Source organism: Marmota monax, unplaced genomic scaffold (genome assembly GCF_021218885.2).
Source record: "Marmota monax isolate L192 unplaced genomic scaffold, Marmota_monax_Labrador192_F-V1.1 WCK01_AAM20220418_F8-fsc00234, whole genome shotgun sequence".
Taxonomy (NCBI): Eukaryota; Metazoa; Chordata; class Mammalia; order Rodentia; family Sciuridae; genus Marmota; species Marmota monax.
Window position 1 is genome coordinate 2314119 of NW_026692493.1, and position 15620 is coordinate 2329738.

Genomic DNA, 15620 nt, shown 5'->3' on the forward strand with positions numbered 1-15620 from the left:
TTTGAGTGTGATTGAGCTGAATCTGCAGATGAGGTGTGAGAGAATTTCATCTTGACTATGTAGAGACGTGAACAAGAAATATCTCTATTTATTTATATTTTGTTTGATTTCTTTCAATTTTCCAAGGTTTTCTGAAAGCACAGTTGTAAGTAAAAACTTATATTTTAAATTTTCAACTCTGGGGGTGCTATTTTAAATGGAATTGTTTAAGGTTTTTTTCTTATTCTAGTTTTTAAATTCCAATTTTTCCTATACAGTTTTGATGACTTATAAGAAATCAATTGACTTTTGCTTATTGACTGTGTATTTTGCCTTTTGTTGTTTATCCTGTACGAGCAAACATGGAATGGTGGATTCTATTGCCGTTTGATTTCCAAAGTTATGGCCTGGTAAAATCAGAACCATGAATTTCAGAGCTTCACCAGGACTGCCACAAGGGGGCGCAGGGCCATTGCTGAATAGTGAGCACTGAGCATCCTCAACTGTCCACAGTGGCCAGCAGGGGGTGCTCAGAGTGACTTTTTCTGAACCCCTTGTATCATCCGTCTGCCAGGGATGGGTGTCCTGTGCCCACAGCAAACTTTCTTCTCAGGACTCATCTGGGGAAATTCCATGGCTGGGGATACCTGGGGTCTATGTCCACAGTGAGGTAAACCTAACTTTCAAGACTTACCATAACCCTCACCCTTGTGGTCCACTAGGGGAGACCATGGCTGTAGACATGTGGGGCTATGGCTGTGGTGATAAAGGTTCCTTTTCCTTGGGACCTATACAGGGAGATGCTGTGGCTGAGGACACCTGGTGGCCATGTTCACAGTGAGGTCACTCAAACTTAAACTTGGGACCTCACCCAGGAAAAGGCCACAGGTGCAGGCTAAAGGCACCTTGGAGCAATGACTGTTGTGGCAGAGCCTCCTTGTTACCCTCACAGGGAGATGCCTTGGCTGGGTCACCTAGGGACCATGTGTACCAGGAGATTTCTTCCCCCTTGGCCTCTACACATGGATGCCACTGTGGTTTTGGACTGAAGTCTACTGAGGAAAAGGTGGGGAAGACTGAGGAAAAGCCTCTTGCCCACTCTCCCATGTGCTGAGGAATAAGCTCTGCTGTGTTTTACTTTTGTAGGTAATATTTTAGTGGGACTAAATTTTATGAAAGTATCCCTTGTGAGGCTTTGGCTACTCATTGTCATAGTATTCTAAAGTACATTTTATGGGAGAAATCCCAGGATACTGAAAGGAGAAACTGAGACATGAACTCAGGGTAGTGCAGGGAAGGCCTGGGGTTCCCAGCATGTGGCATCTCACTAGTGTCTGAGAGGAAGGGCTAATATTGCCTCATTGTTTATATTTACCTTTACGTAACTTTTTTTAGTGTTACAGTACTTGAAAAATATTGAGAAGTCGGTGAGTCAGTGTAATAATAATATTATGGCTGTACTGAAGAGATATTCCTACCATGTGACTATGAGTTTTGTAGACAATACCAGGGCTTTCTAGATAAGTCTGCACACAGTTGAGTGGCCTGCCTGAAATTCCCAGAAGCCACTGTGGTGATAACTGTGCCAGACTACACTGCCCAGAATCCCTGGGGTGCCTGGGCAAACATTGCTACAGCTCCCACAGTCCTTTGTGGAGAGGGCTGGACAGGAAATCACTGAGCTACACTACCAAGATTCCTTGGAATACCAGGGCAAGCACATGGCCCAAAGCTTCCAAAGGTCTCCATGGTGGGGGCTGAATACCAGACTGCAGTGGCACAATCCTCAGGGTTCTCTGGGTATCTCTTGGTATCTGACAGGCAGCTCCCAGCCTTTGGGGTGAAAGATGCATTGGCAGAACAATTGACTACACTACATGAACATTAGGTGCCTGCAGCTCCAAGAGGCCTCTGCAATGAGGACTGGATTTCACTGCCTAGAGTTCCTGAGCTTGCCCATGTGAATGTGCAGCCTGGAGCTCACATTGCCCTCCACAATGAGGGCTGTACAGGTAGAATGCTGCACTGGAGATGCCTGAGGGAAATATGCACCTCTGATAGTCCTCTGTGGTGAGAACTGCATGGGTAGGTCATTGGACCATAGCACTGAGTCTTCAGGGTGCCTGAGCAAGCATACAGCCTGCAGCTTACAAAGACACCTGACAGAGGTATATGTGGGAAAACACTGGACTACATTACTCACAATTCTCAGGGGGGCAGCAGAAGCTTACAGGAGTGCTCCCCACTGTGAGCTAGAAAAACATGGGACTACACTACCCACAATCCTAAGGGGAAAGAAGCTCTCAGGATCCCCCACAGAGAACCAGCCAAACATTGGACTTCATTACCCACAATGTTTGGGTGGGGGTGGGGAATGGGAGGTTCATAGGAATTCCCTCACCATGAGCTGTAACGTGGGACTACATTACCCACAATCCTGAGGGACAGAAATCACAGGATTCTCCTGCCTCCTGTGAGCTGGCAAAACATGCGACTAAATTGTTCACAATCCCTAGGTGGCAAGTCTCCCAGATTCCCCTACAGAAGCCAGCAAAATGCTGCACTACAGTGCCTTCAGCCCTCTGGTGCAGAAGTTCTCAAGAGCCCCCTTTCTCCACCCATCCACACCCTATGAGCAGGCAAAATGCTGAACTACATTTTCTATAATCCAAGGAGGGGGAGGTAGAAGTGCACAGAATCAACCCCTCTGAGCCAGAAAATACAGGGGCTTCATTACAATCCTAATGGGGCAGAAGTTCCCTGGGTTCTGCAGAAGACCAACAAAATACTGGATTACATTACCCACCATCTATGGGGGGGGTTACCTCATGGGAGAACTGCCCCCAATAAACTGACAAAATGCTGGACTACATTACCCACAGCCCTCAGGGTCAGAAACTTTTAGAATTATTTCCACCTCTTTCCGTGAGTGGGAAAAAGTCTGGACAAATGACCTACAATCCTAAGGAAGATGAAGCCCCGGGATCCCTCATGAAGAGCCAGCAAAATGCTGAGCTACATTACAACAAGAATAGAGTTAGGGTTTGGGTTTTTCTGGCTCTCCTTAGAGGATCCTGGGTGCTTCCTCACCCTAAGAATTATGGGTGATGTAGTCCTTGATCTCACTCACACACCTCTGCCAGGAGACCCCTGAAAGCTGAATGCACATGCTTGCCCTTATACCCTGAGAATTCTGAGTAGTTTTAGGGGTAGTGGTAGGGCTAGGCAAAAATTAGCCACAGGGCAAAGGTTAGTGAGATTTACAAAACCAAGAGGTACTCTTGAATTTCTGTCACTAAAGACCATGGGTAGTATAGTCTTAGGTTTAACCACTGATACTGGAGATCCTGGGAACTTCCTCCCCTTAGGATTATGGATAATGTAGTCCCAGTATCTCCTGCTCTTTGCTTGGTACTGTGGGAGGCCCTCCCTAAATATTATGAGTGAAGTATTAAGAGGTGAAGTATTAAGTGGGCTCAGATTGAGGAATTCTGGGTAATTCCTCCCCCCAACTCACATGGAATTGTGGGTAACATAATTCCACATTTTATTCAACTATGGAGAATTGTGGGAGATTCCGCTCCTGTTAGAATTTTGGGTAATGTAGTCTCATGATTTATTGGCTCTGTGCAGAGTATCTTGGGAACTTCCTTCCTCCTAGGATTATGGGTAAGGTAGTCCAAATTGCCTGCCTACTGCTGGGTATTCTGGGAGCCTCCTTCCTGAGGATTTTGGGTAATGTAGTCCCATGATTTGGCCTCTCTATGTAAAGAATTCTGGGAACTTCCTGTGCCATAGAATTGTGGGTCATGTAGTCCCATGTATTACACAGTGGGGGACTTGTGGAAGCTTCCTTTCCTGTGGACTTATGGGTATTGTGGTCCCATGATTTAGCCTCTCTGAGCAAAGAATTCTGGGAACTTCCTCTCCTTAGAATCATGAATAAGGTAGTCTCAACATTTGCCATTCACCACTGGGTATTCTGTGAACCTTTTCCCATAAGGACAGTGGGTGAAGTAGTAAAGAGCATACTGTTAGACCAGGACGCAAGAAAACACCACTGACTCCAATTAAAATCAAATTAAAGCAAGCTTATTATTTCGACCAGCCGGGCTGCCTCTCCCTCCCAAAACAGCAGGAACAAGACAACAGCAGCAGCTTTCCTGCAGCCCAGCTTTATAGCCCAGAAAGTTACACAAAGCAGGGTTACAGATAACAGAACTCTGACGAGCATAACACTGATGGTAGTTTACATTTTTTGCTGGCCCCAACATCAAAATTTATGAGGACCATTAGAGTCTCAGAGAGGGTCATTGTCTGGCCAGGGAAGGCCAATATTTATGAGGTGTCACTAAAGTTTCAGAGAGGGCTGCTCTCTGGTCAGAGAGCCAGGCATGGGTGAATTCAAGGCACGGGCAGGCATTCCAAGCAGGTTCAGAATTTGCAATAATTTATAGTAAAGCCAAAATAATCTTTTCATGGCTTTGTGGTGAGATTGCTCCCAATTTTAAGAAAAGATCAGGTTGGGTCTATCACATACCACTCTGGGCAGCTCTGGGAATTCCACCCAATAGAATTGTGGGTAATGTAATCCCATGATTTGTCCTCTTTGTGCAAAAGATCCTGGGAATTCCACCCCTTTAGTATTATGGGTAACATAGTCCCATCTCACCACTTGTTATTTTGGGTGCCTCCTTCCCTGAGGATGGTGGGTGAAGTAGTCGTGGGCATATCACTCACTTTGGGGAATTCTGGGAACTTCCTCCCCTAAGAATTGTGGGTAATGTAGTCACACTATTTGTATTATCTGTTAGGAGTTGTGGGAGCTTTCTCCGTATTTGAATTATGGGTAATGTAGTCTTATAATTTGTCTTCTTCATGTAGAAGATCCTGGGAACTTCCTCTCTTAAGGATTGTGGGTAATGTAGTCCCAACATTTGCTTGCTCACCGCTGGGTATTCTGGAAGCCATCTTACCCCTTAGTTTTGTGGGGTATGTAATCCCAAGGTTTGTCTGCTCACTGCAAGAGATCCTGGGAAATGCATCTTCATAGAATATTGGGAATTAAAGTTCCATTATTTGCTTGCTCACTGATGGCTATCCTGAAGACTCTTCCCCTAAGAATTATTGGTAATGTAATTTTAGCTTTACTACTCACTTTGGGGAATCCTGGGTGCTTCAAGCCATGTAATTGTGGGTATTGTAGTTCTAGACATAACCACTTTGGGGGGGGGTACCATTACCCATAATCCTAAAGTGGAGGAAATTCCCAGTATCCCATTTCCTCCATTTTAGTATTATCGGATATGTCTCAGGTTTTTCCCTGATAGCAGTAGGATCTCAAGGGAGGATTATGAGTAGTGTAGTCCAAATTGCCTGCCTACTGTTGGGCATTCTGGGAGTCACCTCCCTGAGAATTTTGGGTAATGTAGTCCTATGATTTGCCCTCTCCATGTGAAGAATTCTGGGAACTTCCTGTGCCATAGAATTCTGGGTCATGTAGTCCCACATATTACACAGTGGGGGATTTGTGGAAGTTTCCTTTCCTGTGGACTTGTTATTCTCCTCAGTGAGGGTTGTTGGTAATGAAGTCTTGGGTTTATCACTCACTGGGGGATTTGGGAGACTCCTCCCCCATAGAGATTTAAAAACTACAGTCTCAGGTTTACCACAGGCCCAGGGATTCCTGGAACATGTTTGCCTTAGGTAATATAGTTCCAAAATTTATGAATAACATGCCCCCATTTTTTCCTTGATAACCATTGGCAATGCTGGGAGCTTGCTTTTTCTTGGGATTGTGGGTAGTGTAGTCCCTGGTGTAGCAGCTCACAGTAGGGAATTAGGAGTTCCTAAATCTTAGTCTGTATGTGATACATTCCTGGGTTTACCACTCATGACAGTGGATTTTGGAAACTTCCTCCCATTAGGATTGTGGACAATGTAGTCCCACAATTTTTTTTTGCTTGGCACTGGGTACCCTGGGATATTGCTCCCTTTAGGATTGTAGGTAATGTAGTCCCAAGTTTTACCTGAACACTTAGGGAATCTTGGGAATTTCTGCTCATATTAGAATTGTGGGTAAAGTGGTTTCACAATGAGGAATTTTGGGCTCTTTCTTTTTAGAAAATTATAGATAGTTATGGATAATTAAAGTCCTGGGTTTAACCATTCAATGTGGGGGATTCTGGGACCTTCCTACCTCTTTAGAATTGGAGATAATACATTTCCAAAATTTATTTGCTTGCTTCAGGGATTCCTGGGAAACTTGTTAAAAATTATTGTGGGCACTGTAGTCCTATTTGACTGTAAGGGTCCCGCGAAATGTCGGAGAAAGAGACCACCAAGTGACCACTCATGCAATTGGCAGAAGGGGGATTTATTGAACCAGCATGCTGGGGCTCCGTGCCCACTCAAGAAGGGAAAGCAGCCCAGAGCCCCGAGCAGGGGCTGAGCACTGCTTAAGTACACTTTTTGGGGAGGGCGGAGGGCTTTGTATACATCAGAACAAATCATCATGAGGCGCGGGAAAATTGAACAACAACTCCTAAACACGATTAGTTCATTCATTGGCGGGAACAGGTCAGGCTGGAGTGATAGGTCATTCCTAAGGAGGGGGTTACATTTAAACTGATTGGTCCAGGCCCTGCAATGCCTACGTGCGACCACACAGAGCCCTTATTAAACAACCAAATAGTCAGGGGAAATATTTACTGGGCAGTTCCAAGCATTGTCTTAACAGGTACAGAAATTTCAGGTTTTGCAGGTAGCATAGAAACCTAACAATACCTCCTTTACATTTTAACTCAGACCTTGCAGCTTAGAAACTTTTACAACACCCGGTCTTTTACCCTTTAACTTTTACACTTTAACTTCAATTTCTTTTACCCTTACAGACTGACCATTGGATAATCTTGTTGCTGTAGAAAATGTAGTCCTTGGAATACCCTCACTGTTGGGGATCCTGGCAACTTCCCAAGGATTATGGATAATGTAGTCCCAAGTCTTTACTGCAAACTTCAGTGATTCCTGAAAAACTTATTCCCAAAGAATCGTGGGCACTATAATTCAATTTGACTGCTCACTGATGGGTAACCATGGTAGTTTCTGCCCCTTAGAATTGTTGGCAAGTTAGTCATTGGAATTTCCCTCTTGCTGTAGAGGATTCTGGAAACTTCCTAAGAACTATGGGTAATATAATCCCAAAATTTGCGTGCTTACGCAGAGAATTCTGGGAAATTTGTCCATGTAGGATTGTGGGTAATAAATATTTGTAATTTATCACATAGCAGGAAAATTTGGGAGCATACAATGTCATAGCATTGTGGGTTTTGTAGTCCTTGGATTGCCCTCTTACTATGGAGGATCCTGGGAAATACCTCACTAAGTATCATGGTAAATGTTATCTTGTAATTTCCTATCCTGTCTGAGCTGTACATGAAGAACCAAAACAACAACAAAACAGGTTTTCTTTTTATGGCACGATGCACAGGGCTCCTGGACTCTACAATGAGAGATGCAAAACTGGTATTCTATGTTGCAGCAATTCACTTGCAGGTCAGCATGAGAAAGAAAGAAGAAGCAGAGCAAGCAAAGCAGCAGCAGAAAAAAAGTCCTTTATTGTATACAAGCAATCTTTTTATAGTATTGTGAACAAAGAAGGCAGCCTTCCAACAGCAATAAATCAGGTCTTTCAGCTAATTAAACATAGCACACAGAAGTTTTACTTTCTAATCAGAAGTGACCCACTTCTCATGACTAATCTACTCTCGGCCTGGAGGATGCCGAGCTCTGCTCTTATTAAGAACAGATAATAAATTTTTTCTCAGCGCCCTCTTAGCCCACTTGGCAGAACATCCCGTTTGCAGGCAAGTCCTCCCAAGGACAGCAGACACCTCATTTTCAAGCATGTCCGCTGTTACCTTATCTAAACCTTGACAGAATATCCCGTTTGCAGGCAGACTCCGTCAAGGACAGTAATAGTAACGCAGTCACATCTGATTCTCTACAGTTCTATGACAGCAGGACAACTGATCTTTATGTAGAGAAAAGAAACTCTTTTCTATGGTAGCAAAAATACCAGAGCTTCTGTGAGATATGTGGAAAGCCAGGGAACACAGGTTAGATAAACTGGCCTCCCATGTTTTCTTGGCTTTCCTTGGAGAGAGAGAAATGGGGTTCTATCATGTCAGAACTCACAGTTCTGCAGGTCTGTATATGGAGAGCAAGGGAACTTGGTTTCTATGATTGTATGACTCTCGGGACTGCTTTTCTTCATGGATATAGCAAGTGAACCTTTTTTTTTTTTTTTTAAATGTTTCCAGGAATTTCAAGTCTGGTGGAAGTCATGGAACTGGAAGTCACAAGGAACTGGGGTTATATTGAAGCCAGATTTAAAGTTAGGTAGTTAGTGTAGTTAGGTAAATCGGGTCTAATATCGAGTGAAATCTAAAATGGAGACCATGCGGAGAATGACTCAGGGAAAACACAGGACAACTCATGGAATGTTAATGAAGTCCCCGAAAAGGCCCTAGGCCAAGTCCACCTCAAAGAAATGTTAATGAACAGCCCCCAGCAAAAAGGTGCTGACTCAGAAGTCCTTCCTGACCAGATTACTTCTTTGGCCCACCTGTGTCCCACCCCTGGGGCCTTCCCACCTACATTCCATCACTGAAAGAACTATAAAAAGGGGAGACAACATCCCTTCCACGGATTCCACCTCTTGGGTCCCCTTCTTCCTCCGGGAGAAGTCTTTTCTGCTGTCCTTTAATAAACTTCTAATTTCTACTCTGACCTTGCCTCGGCATGCTTCTTTGGTGTTATTCTTCAACATTGGGGAAGCAAGAACTCGTCACCGGTCAACAGCGGTAACAATATGATGACAGGACTCTCAGTACTTTTGGGCTCTTGGTAAAAAAAACAGGGAAATGGTTGTATTGTTGGAAGGACTCCCAAAGCTTATGGGCTCTATGTGCAGAGACAGGAAACTATGTTTCTGTGATTACAGCAAACCTGGAGCTGCTGGGCTTTATGTGGAGTAAAAGTAAAGTGGGATTCCATTGCTGACAGGATTTCTAATGTTACTAGACACCTCTATTTGGACATCTGGGGGACTGAGATTTTATAACAGAATTCACAATTCAACTGAGTTCTATTTAGACAGAGGGGAACTTGGTTCTATGATTGCAGGGGACTGAAGTTCTATGAAGGTGGGTCTCACAGGGCTGCTGGGCTATATTTGGAGAGTCAGATCATGGGATTTCAATAATTTCATGTCTCCCAGCACTACTATATCCTGTGTGGAGAGTTGGGGAACTTGGGTTCTATGGTGGCAGCACACACAGGCCAGCGGATCTGCCTATAGGGAGAAGAAAACTGGTTTCTATAATGACAGGATGGCAGGGCTTTGGGGATCTGTATGCAGAGCTAGTCTTAGATTACATGTATGCAGGAATCACAGGGCTGCTGGAATCTATCTAAAGAAGGAGGGACCTTTGTTTCTATGATGTCAGGGCACGTATGGCTGCTAAGCAGTTCATGGAGAGGAGTAAAATGATGCTTATAATGACAAAATACATAGGTCTGCTGAAATCTACATTGAGAGTGTAGAATCTTCCTACACTCAGATTTTATTCACTGCAATACTTGCAGGCCTCTGAGAATTCACCTGGAGAGCCAGGAAACTGGGATTCCTTGATGACAGGACTTGTAGTGATGTTTGTCTCTAGGTGTAAAGCCAAGGAACTGGGTTTTTATCATGGAAAGACTCCCCAGGCTAAAGCACAGTACTTTTAGGGGCAGGGACATTGGGTTATATGATGGCAGGACTCTAAGGCTGCTGAGGTTTATGTGGAGAGCCAGGGAAATTGGGTTCTGTGATGGCAGGGATGCTGGGTTCCATGCAGAAAGCCCAAAGTGGCTTTTGTAATGACAGTATATACAGTGCTTCAGGTTTTTTCTTCAAAATCCAGGGAACTTCCAGGTGCAGTAGAGCACATCTGTAATCCCAGAGGCTCAGGAGGCAGGAAGATCATGAGTTCAAAGCCAACCTCAGCAACAGTGAGGCACTAGGCAACTCAGTGAGACTCTGTCTCTAAATAAAACACAAAAAGGGCTGGGCATGTGGCACAGTGGTTAAGTGCCCCTGAGTTCAATCCCCAGTACCCAAACAACAACAACAAACCCACAGGGAACTGCAATTCTAGGATAGTGGGACTATCTGTCCTGCTAATCTTTATGTGGAAAGCATTGAAGCTGAGGCTCTATTTATTGAAGAATTTCTGGTCTCCTGGGGTCTACAAGAGAGACAGGTAAGTGGGTTTCTCTGGTAGCAGTGAAGCCAGAATTAGACAGGCAGCCAGTGTAGATAAGTAAATCAAGTCAGGCCGGGTCTCAGAGGCCAATTTGAGTGAGTATGAGCAGTTGGAGATTGTCCCCTGTGGGATCTTATCAAGAACCTGTCCCTGCTCCAACCTGTTGCCAAGGTAACCTGTCCCAGGAATTTCCCCTCCCTACAGGGAGCTATAAAGTTTTAATGTGTCCTTGGCTACTCTGTCCTGCCCTTCCCCCTTCAGCCCACCATTTTCCCACCTTTTGGCCCTCCCATTGGGCATTCCTGAGCCTAGTCACTAGGAAGGAAGGAGAAAGATAAGGGGGAAAAGGCAGGAGAACAAAGGAATCCTAGGACATATAAAAAGGGCAGAACACCTCACCTCTTGGGATACCAGGATACCAGCTATGGCTTCCTTCTCCCTTGCTGGAGAAGTCTATGTTACCCCTTTTAAAATAATCCCTCGTTCATATGCTTGCCTCCCCAGTGTGCTTCTCTAATGTTCAAACTTCAACGTGTGGGGAAGCAGGACTCATAACTGATAACCGGCAGTGTTACCGCTGTTTACTGGTGACAAGTCCTTGCTTCCCCAAACATTGAAGTATAACACCAGAGAAGCATGCCGAGGCAAGTGTAGAATGGAAAGTGGAAGGCTTTATTAAAGGATAGCAGAAAAGACTTCCTCCTGGAGGAAGAAGGGAACCCAAAAGGCAGAATCCGTGAAAGGGCGAGGTCTTCCCTTTTTTATAGCTAAGGTCTTCTTTTATTCCTCTCACATTTCTGTCCTTTGTTTCCCTTTATCCTTTAGTGATAGAATGTAGGTGGGAAGGCCAAAAGGTGGGAGACAGATGACTGGAAGAGTAATCTGGGCAGGAAGGGCCTGGGGTGGTTTGATTAGCACCTCCCAGTTTGATTAGCACCTCCCTGTTTGCTGGGAGCTGTTTCATTAACAGTTCCTTAGAATGGGTTCCCAGCGTTTGGGACATTAACATTTCAATTTCCCCAAGTACTGCTCTGGTTTCCTGGACTGTATTCTCGATAATGGTCTTCATTTTCTTTATCTTACTCCATATTAGACCCAATTTACCTAAGTACAGTAACTACCTATCTTTAAATCTGGCTTCAGTGGTATCAGCAGGGCACTCAGTTCCTCTGAACTCCATGTATAGAAAAATGGAACTGGGATTCTCTTGATGGTAGGACTCACAGTGATGCTGAGCTTTACATTATGAGCTAGTAAATTAGAGTCTATGACAGCAGTACTCACTGGGAATATTGGCTTTTTGTGGAGCATCCAGAACCTGGGATTTTATCATGGCAGTATAGCTGGGGTCTAGGTAGAGAGCCAGGGACCTTGAATTGTAGAGAGCAGGATTTGCAGAGATGGTTACCTCCTCACAGAATGTTACAAAACAGGATTGAGGGGGCCTTCTGGCTGGAGTGATGATGAGGTACACAGTAAGATGGACCTTAAACAATGGTGAGAATTTTAATTAATTTAGTTAATTAAGGCAAGGACATTCTAGGCACTCAGAACAGCAAGAACCAAGATGAAAAGAGAGGTGGCAAGTCAGAAAGACATAGGATTTATTTAGAGGAGTGGTTCTTAAATTTTTTGTCTCAGAGAGGCTGAGGTTGGAGGATCACTTGAGAGGTCTTGAATTTGAGACAAATTCTAGGCAACACAGCACAATCCCTTTTTTTTTTTTTTTTTTTTTTTTAAAAATTGTTCAAAGAGCTTTTATCATAAGAAAACATCAGTTGGTTTTTATTGTTTTGGAAATTAAAATTGAGTTACTGTGTCAATTCCCTATGGCTGCTCAAGGAAGTTGCCACAGATAGTGACTTAAATGACAAAAATTTATTATCTAGGGTCCTGTAGTAAGAAGTCTAAGATGAGTTTCACAGGGATAAAATGAAAGTATGCCAGATAGCAATCTCTTGATGTCTCGCTCTCAAGATCAACCTCAAATCCCTGGGATTACAGATGTGCACCACCAAGCCCAGCAAAATATTCTTAATCATATCTACAAAATCCCTTTTGTCATTTAAGATAACATACTGAAAGGTTCCACAGATTAAACTTGTATATATCTTTGAAAGACCATTATTCTGCTTATCGCAATTAGTAATTTATTAATTGCACTGAAAAACTAGCCTCTACCTCAGAGCAAAGACTGTCCAAGGAAGGGGCATGACCTTTGTCCTTGGAAAGACCACAGAGCACTCCCAGGCACATTCCCACCCTGCTAAGTTGTTTATCTACAAATAACAGGAAGAGATCTGCTGGGCCAGGTGTCCCTGACTCAGTCAGGCTAGGTGGGGACCCATAGCAACCCCCTAGCAGCCACCAATCAGCATGAGACAGGGAAATACCTGGGATGCCAGATGACCCTCCCAGTAGTTTATGGTGGTTGATAACGTGTTGGGAAACCATGTAGTTCAGCATGAACACCCCTCTTGGCTTAAACCAATCAGTTCAAAGGAATCCCCCTCTTGTAGTAACCAATCAGCCCTACCCAACTTGTTCTTGCCAGTGAATGTGCTAATCATGTTTTAGAGTTGTTTTATGATTTTCCCGTGGTGTGTGATGATTTGCTAAGAGATGATGATGTATATGAAGTCCCCGCCTTCTCCAAAGAGTGTATAAAACTGCTGCAAACCCTGGGCTTGGGGCCTCTCAGCGTCACCAATTGCTGTGTGTACGTGGAGGACCGAGCTAGCTCTCAATAAACACCTCTTTGCTGCTTACATCGATCTTGGTCTCTGATGGTCTTTTGGAGGTCTGGAATTTGAGCATAACAGCACATTGGCACACACTCATAAATCCTAGGGACTTGGGATGTTGAGGCAAGTGGATCAAAAATTTAGCCAAACCCTATTTCAAAATAAAATAGAGGGCTGGGGATGTAGCTCAGTGGCCCACATCCCTGGGCTCAGTACCACAACACACACACACACACACACACACACACACAGAGTTATAAATGCATTACAAGTTAACATAAAATTGTTACAAATAATAATCAAAAAAGTGAGAAGAGAGGTATTGTTTTACTCTTTTGCAAATATTTTAAAGTCTACCATGATAAAAAACCAGATTCTTGAAAATTGCTTCTGCATTCAGTTTCTTGGGTTAATGTAAGTCTCTGGTCAAATTCTACTATACAAATATGAAATAATGAGAATAAAAAGGCAAATAATGTATTATATTGCCGCAGCCTGGCTGGGCACCAAATAACCGAGCCACCACAAAGCCTTGTAGATTCAAACAGCAGCTCTTTATTCCCGAACTGTCACCGGCACTCTACACGCATGTTCTGGGAAAATCCACACCTCCACCGGGCTCTGCATCCCAAATACTCTCTGAATCCCACGAGAACTCAACGGGAACTCAAGGAGCGGGCGCCCGAGGCAGCAGGATACGCCCTATTCTCAGCAGGATCCACACCCTAAACCTGGAACCTCCCTAAACCCAGATCCGCCCTGGTCCTTGAGCAGGGTCACCTTTCTCAAACATTCATGCAATGTCACTGCAAATGACCTGGGTCCAAGGCAAGCCCATTTCCACAATGGAGAGTCCTCCCTCTAAGCAACATTGGGTAGGCTGACAAGGAAATTGCCATGCGTCATTCCTACTTGGCTATGGCTCTCAGCATTATATCATGAAAAGTTTTCATTTTATGGACCCTCTGAAAGGGCCTCTTGTTCCATAGGGACTCCTGGATTTTACTTTTGATGATAATGTTTGAGTTTGTCTGAGATACAAGGTGTATGTGTGGATGATGACCTTTGAACTATAGTTATCATATTGATCTCCCATCTATGGTGGCCACTGAGTCCCAAAATGTCTGTAAGTTATGCTGACATCAATAAAGGCTTTATGAATTGGAAAAGGTGTCACTATGTTTTTTTTTTTTTTTTTTTTTTTTTTTTTAAATATTTCTTTAGTTGTATATGTGAAGGCAGATTTAAAGTTAGGTAGTCAGTGTAGTTAGGTAAATCAGGTCTAATATTAAATAAAATAAAAAATGGAGGCCATGTTGAGAATGAATTCCTGGAAAAGCAGAACAACTCTTGGAATGTTAATGTCCCCAAGGGCCAGAGCCCATCCCAAAGAAATGTTAATGAAACAGCTCCCAGCAAACTTGAAGATGCTGACCCAAAAGTCCTAAAAGATTACTTCTTTGGCCCACCTGTGCCCCACTCTTCAGGCCTTCCCACCTACCTTCCATCACTGAAAGAACTATAAAAGGGGGAACACATTTGCCCTTCAATGGATTCCATCTCTTGGGTCCCCTTCTTCCTCCGGGAGAAGTCTTTTCTGCTGTCCTTTAATAAACTTCTACTTTCCACTCTAACCTTGCCTCAGCGTGTTTATACTTGCCTCTGGTGTTATACTTCAACATTGGGGAAGCAAGGATTCGTCACTGGTCAACAGCGGTAACATATGGACACAATATCTTTATTTATTTTTATGTGGTGCCGAGATTCAAACCCAGTGCCTCATGCATCAAGGCAAGTGATCTATCACTGAGCTACAACCCTAGTCCACTATGTTGTTTTATTTTATTATTTTTGCAGTACTGGGGATAGAGCCTAGGGGCAAGTGCTCTGCCACTAGGCAAGATTTCTAGCTCTCCTTGCCCTTTATTTTAGTGTTATTTTGAGACACAAAGTCTGGCTAAGTTGTCCAGGTTGACCTTGAACTTTCCAGGACTCCTCCTGCCTTAGCTTCCCAAGTAGCTGGGATTATATGTATGCCCTACAGCAGTGGCTCACCACATACTTTTATTTAATTTATATAGTTTATTTTATTTAATTTATATAGTTTTAGGTGGACACAACATCTTTATTTTATTTTTTTTATGTGGTGCTGAGGATCGAACCCAGTGCCTCATGCATGCTAGGCAAGCACTCTACCACTGAGCCACAACCCCAGCCCCTCACCACATGTTTTTAAATGGAGAAAGATATGATTTAAATTTCCAAGTTACTTTAGTAGAGTCCTGGTAACATTTTGTGGCAAAAAAGAAAAACTACATAATTTTCACATGGAGGGTGAGAGTAAAAAATTTGACTTAATTTAAAAATCTTCTTAATTAAGGAATTAAGAAAATAATATTTCAGGGTTGAGCTCTTGAAGCTGAAGAGGTTGCTAAAGATGTTCAGGTGGAAGGTGTGGCTGTGACTGCATAGGGCTATAGAACAAGGTAAGTGCTCTTTGGCATGGAGAAGTTCAAGGATGAGTGTTAGAAAACTCACCACACTGGCATCACTCTGTGTTGGGAAAAAGTATAACGGCAGCCGTACC

The 15620-nt window shown here is 43.7% G+C and overlaps 1 long non-coding RNA gene across 2 annotated transcripts in view; it reads left to right on the plus strand.

Annotated features, from left to right (window-relative positions):
• The window catches only part of LOC124092177 (uncharacterized), a 14294-nt gene extending 5456 nt beyond the window's left edge, over positions 1–8838 (plus strand). For both annotated transcript variants that reach the window (XR_006851543.2, XR_009226726.1), the window contains exon 3: positions 8301–8838. This is a non-coding gene — a long non-coding RNA (uncharacterized LOC124092177). The remainder of the gene's footprint in view (positions 1–8300) is intronic.
• Positions 8839–15620: the final 6782 nt, after the last annotated feature.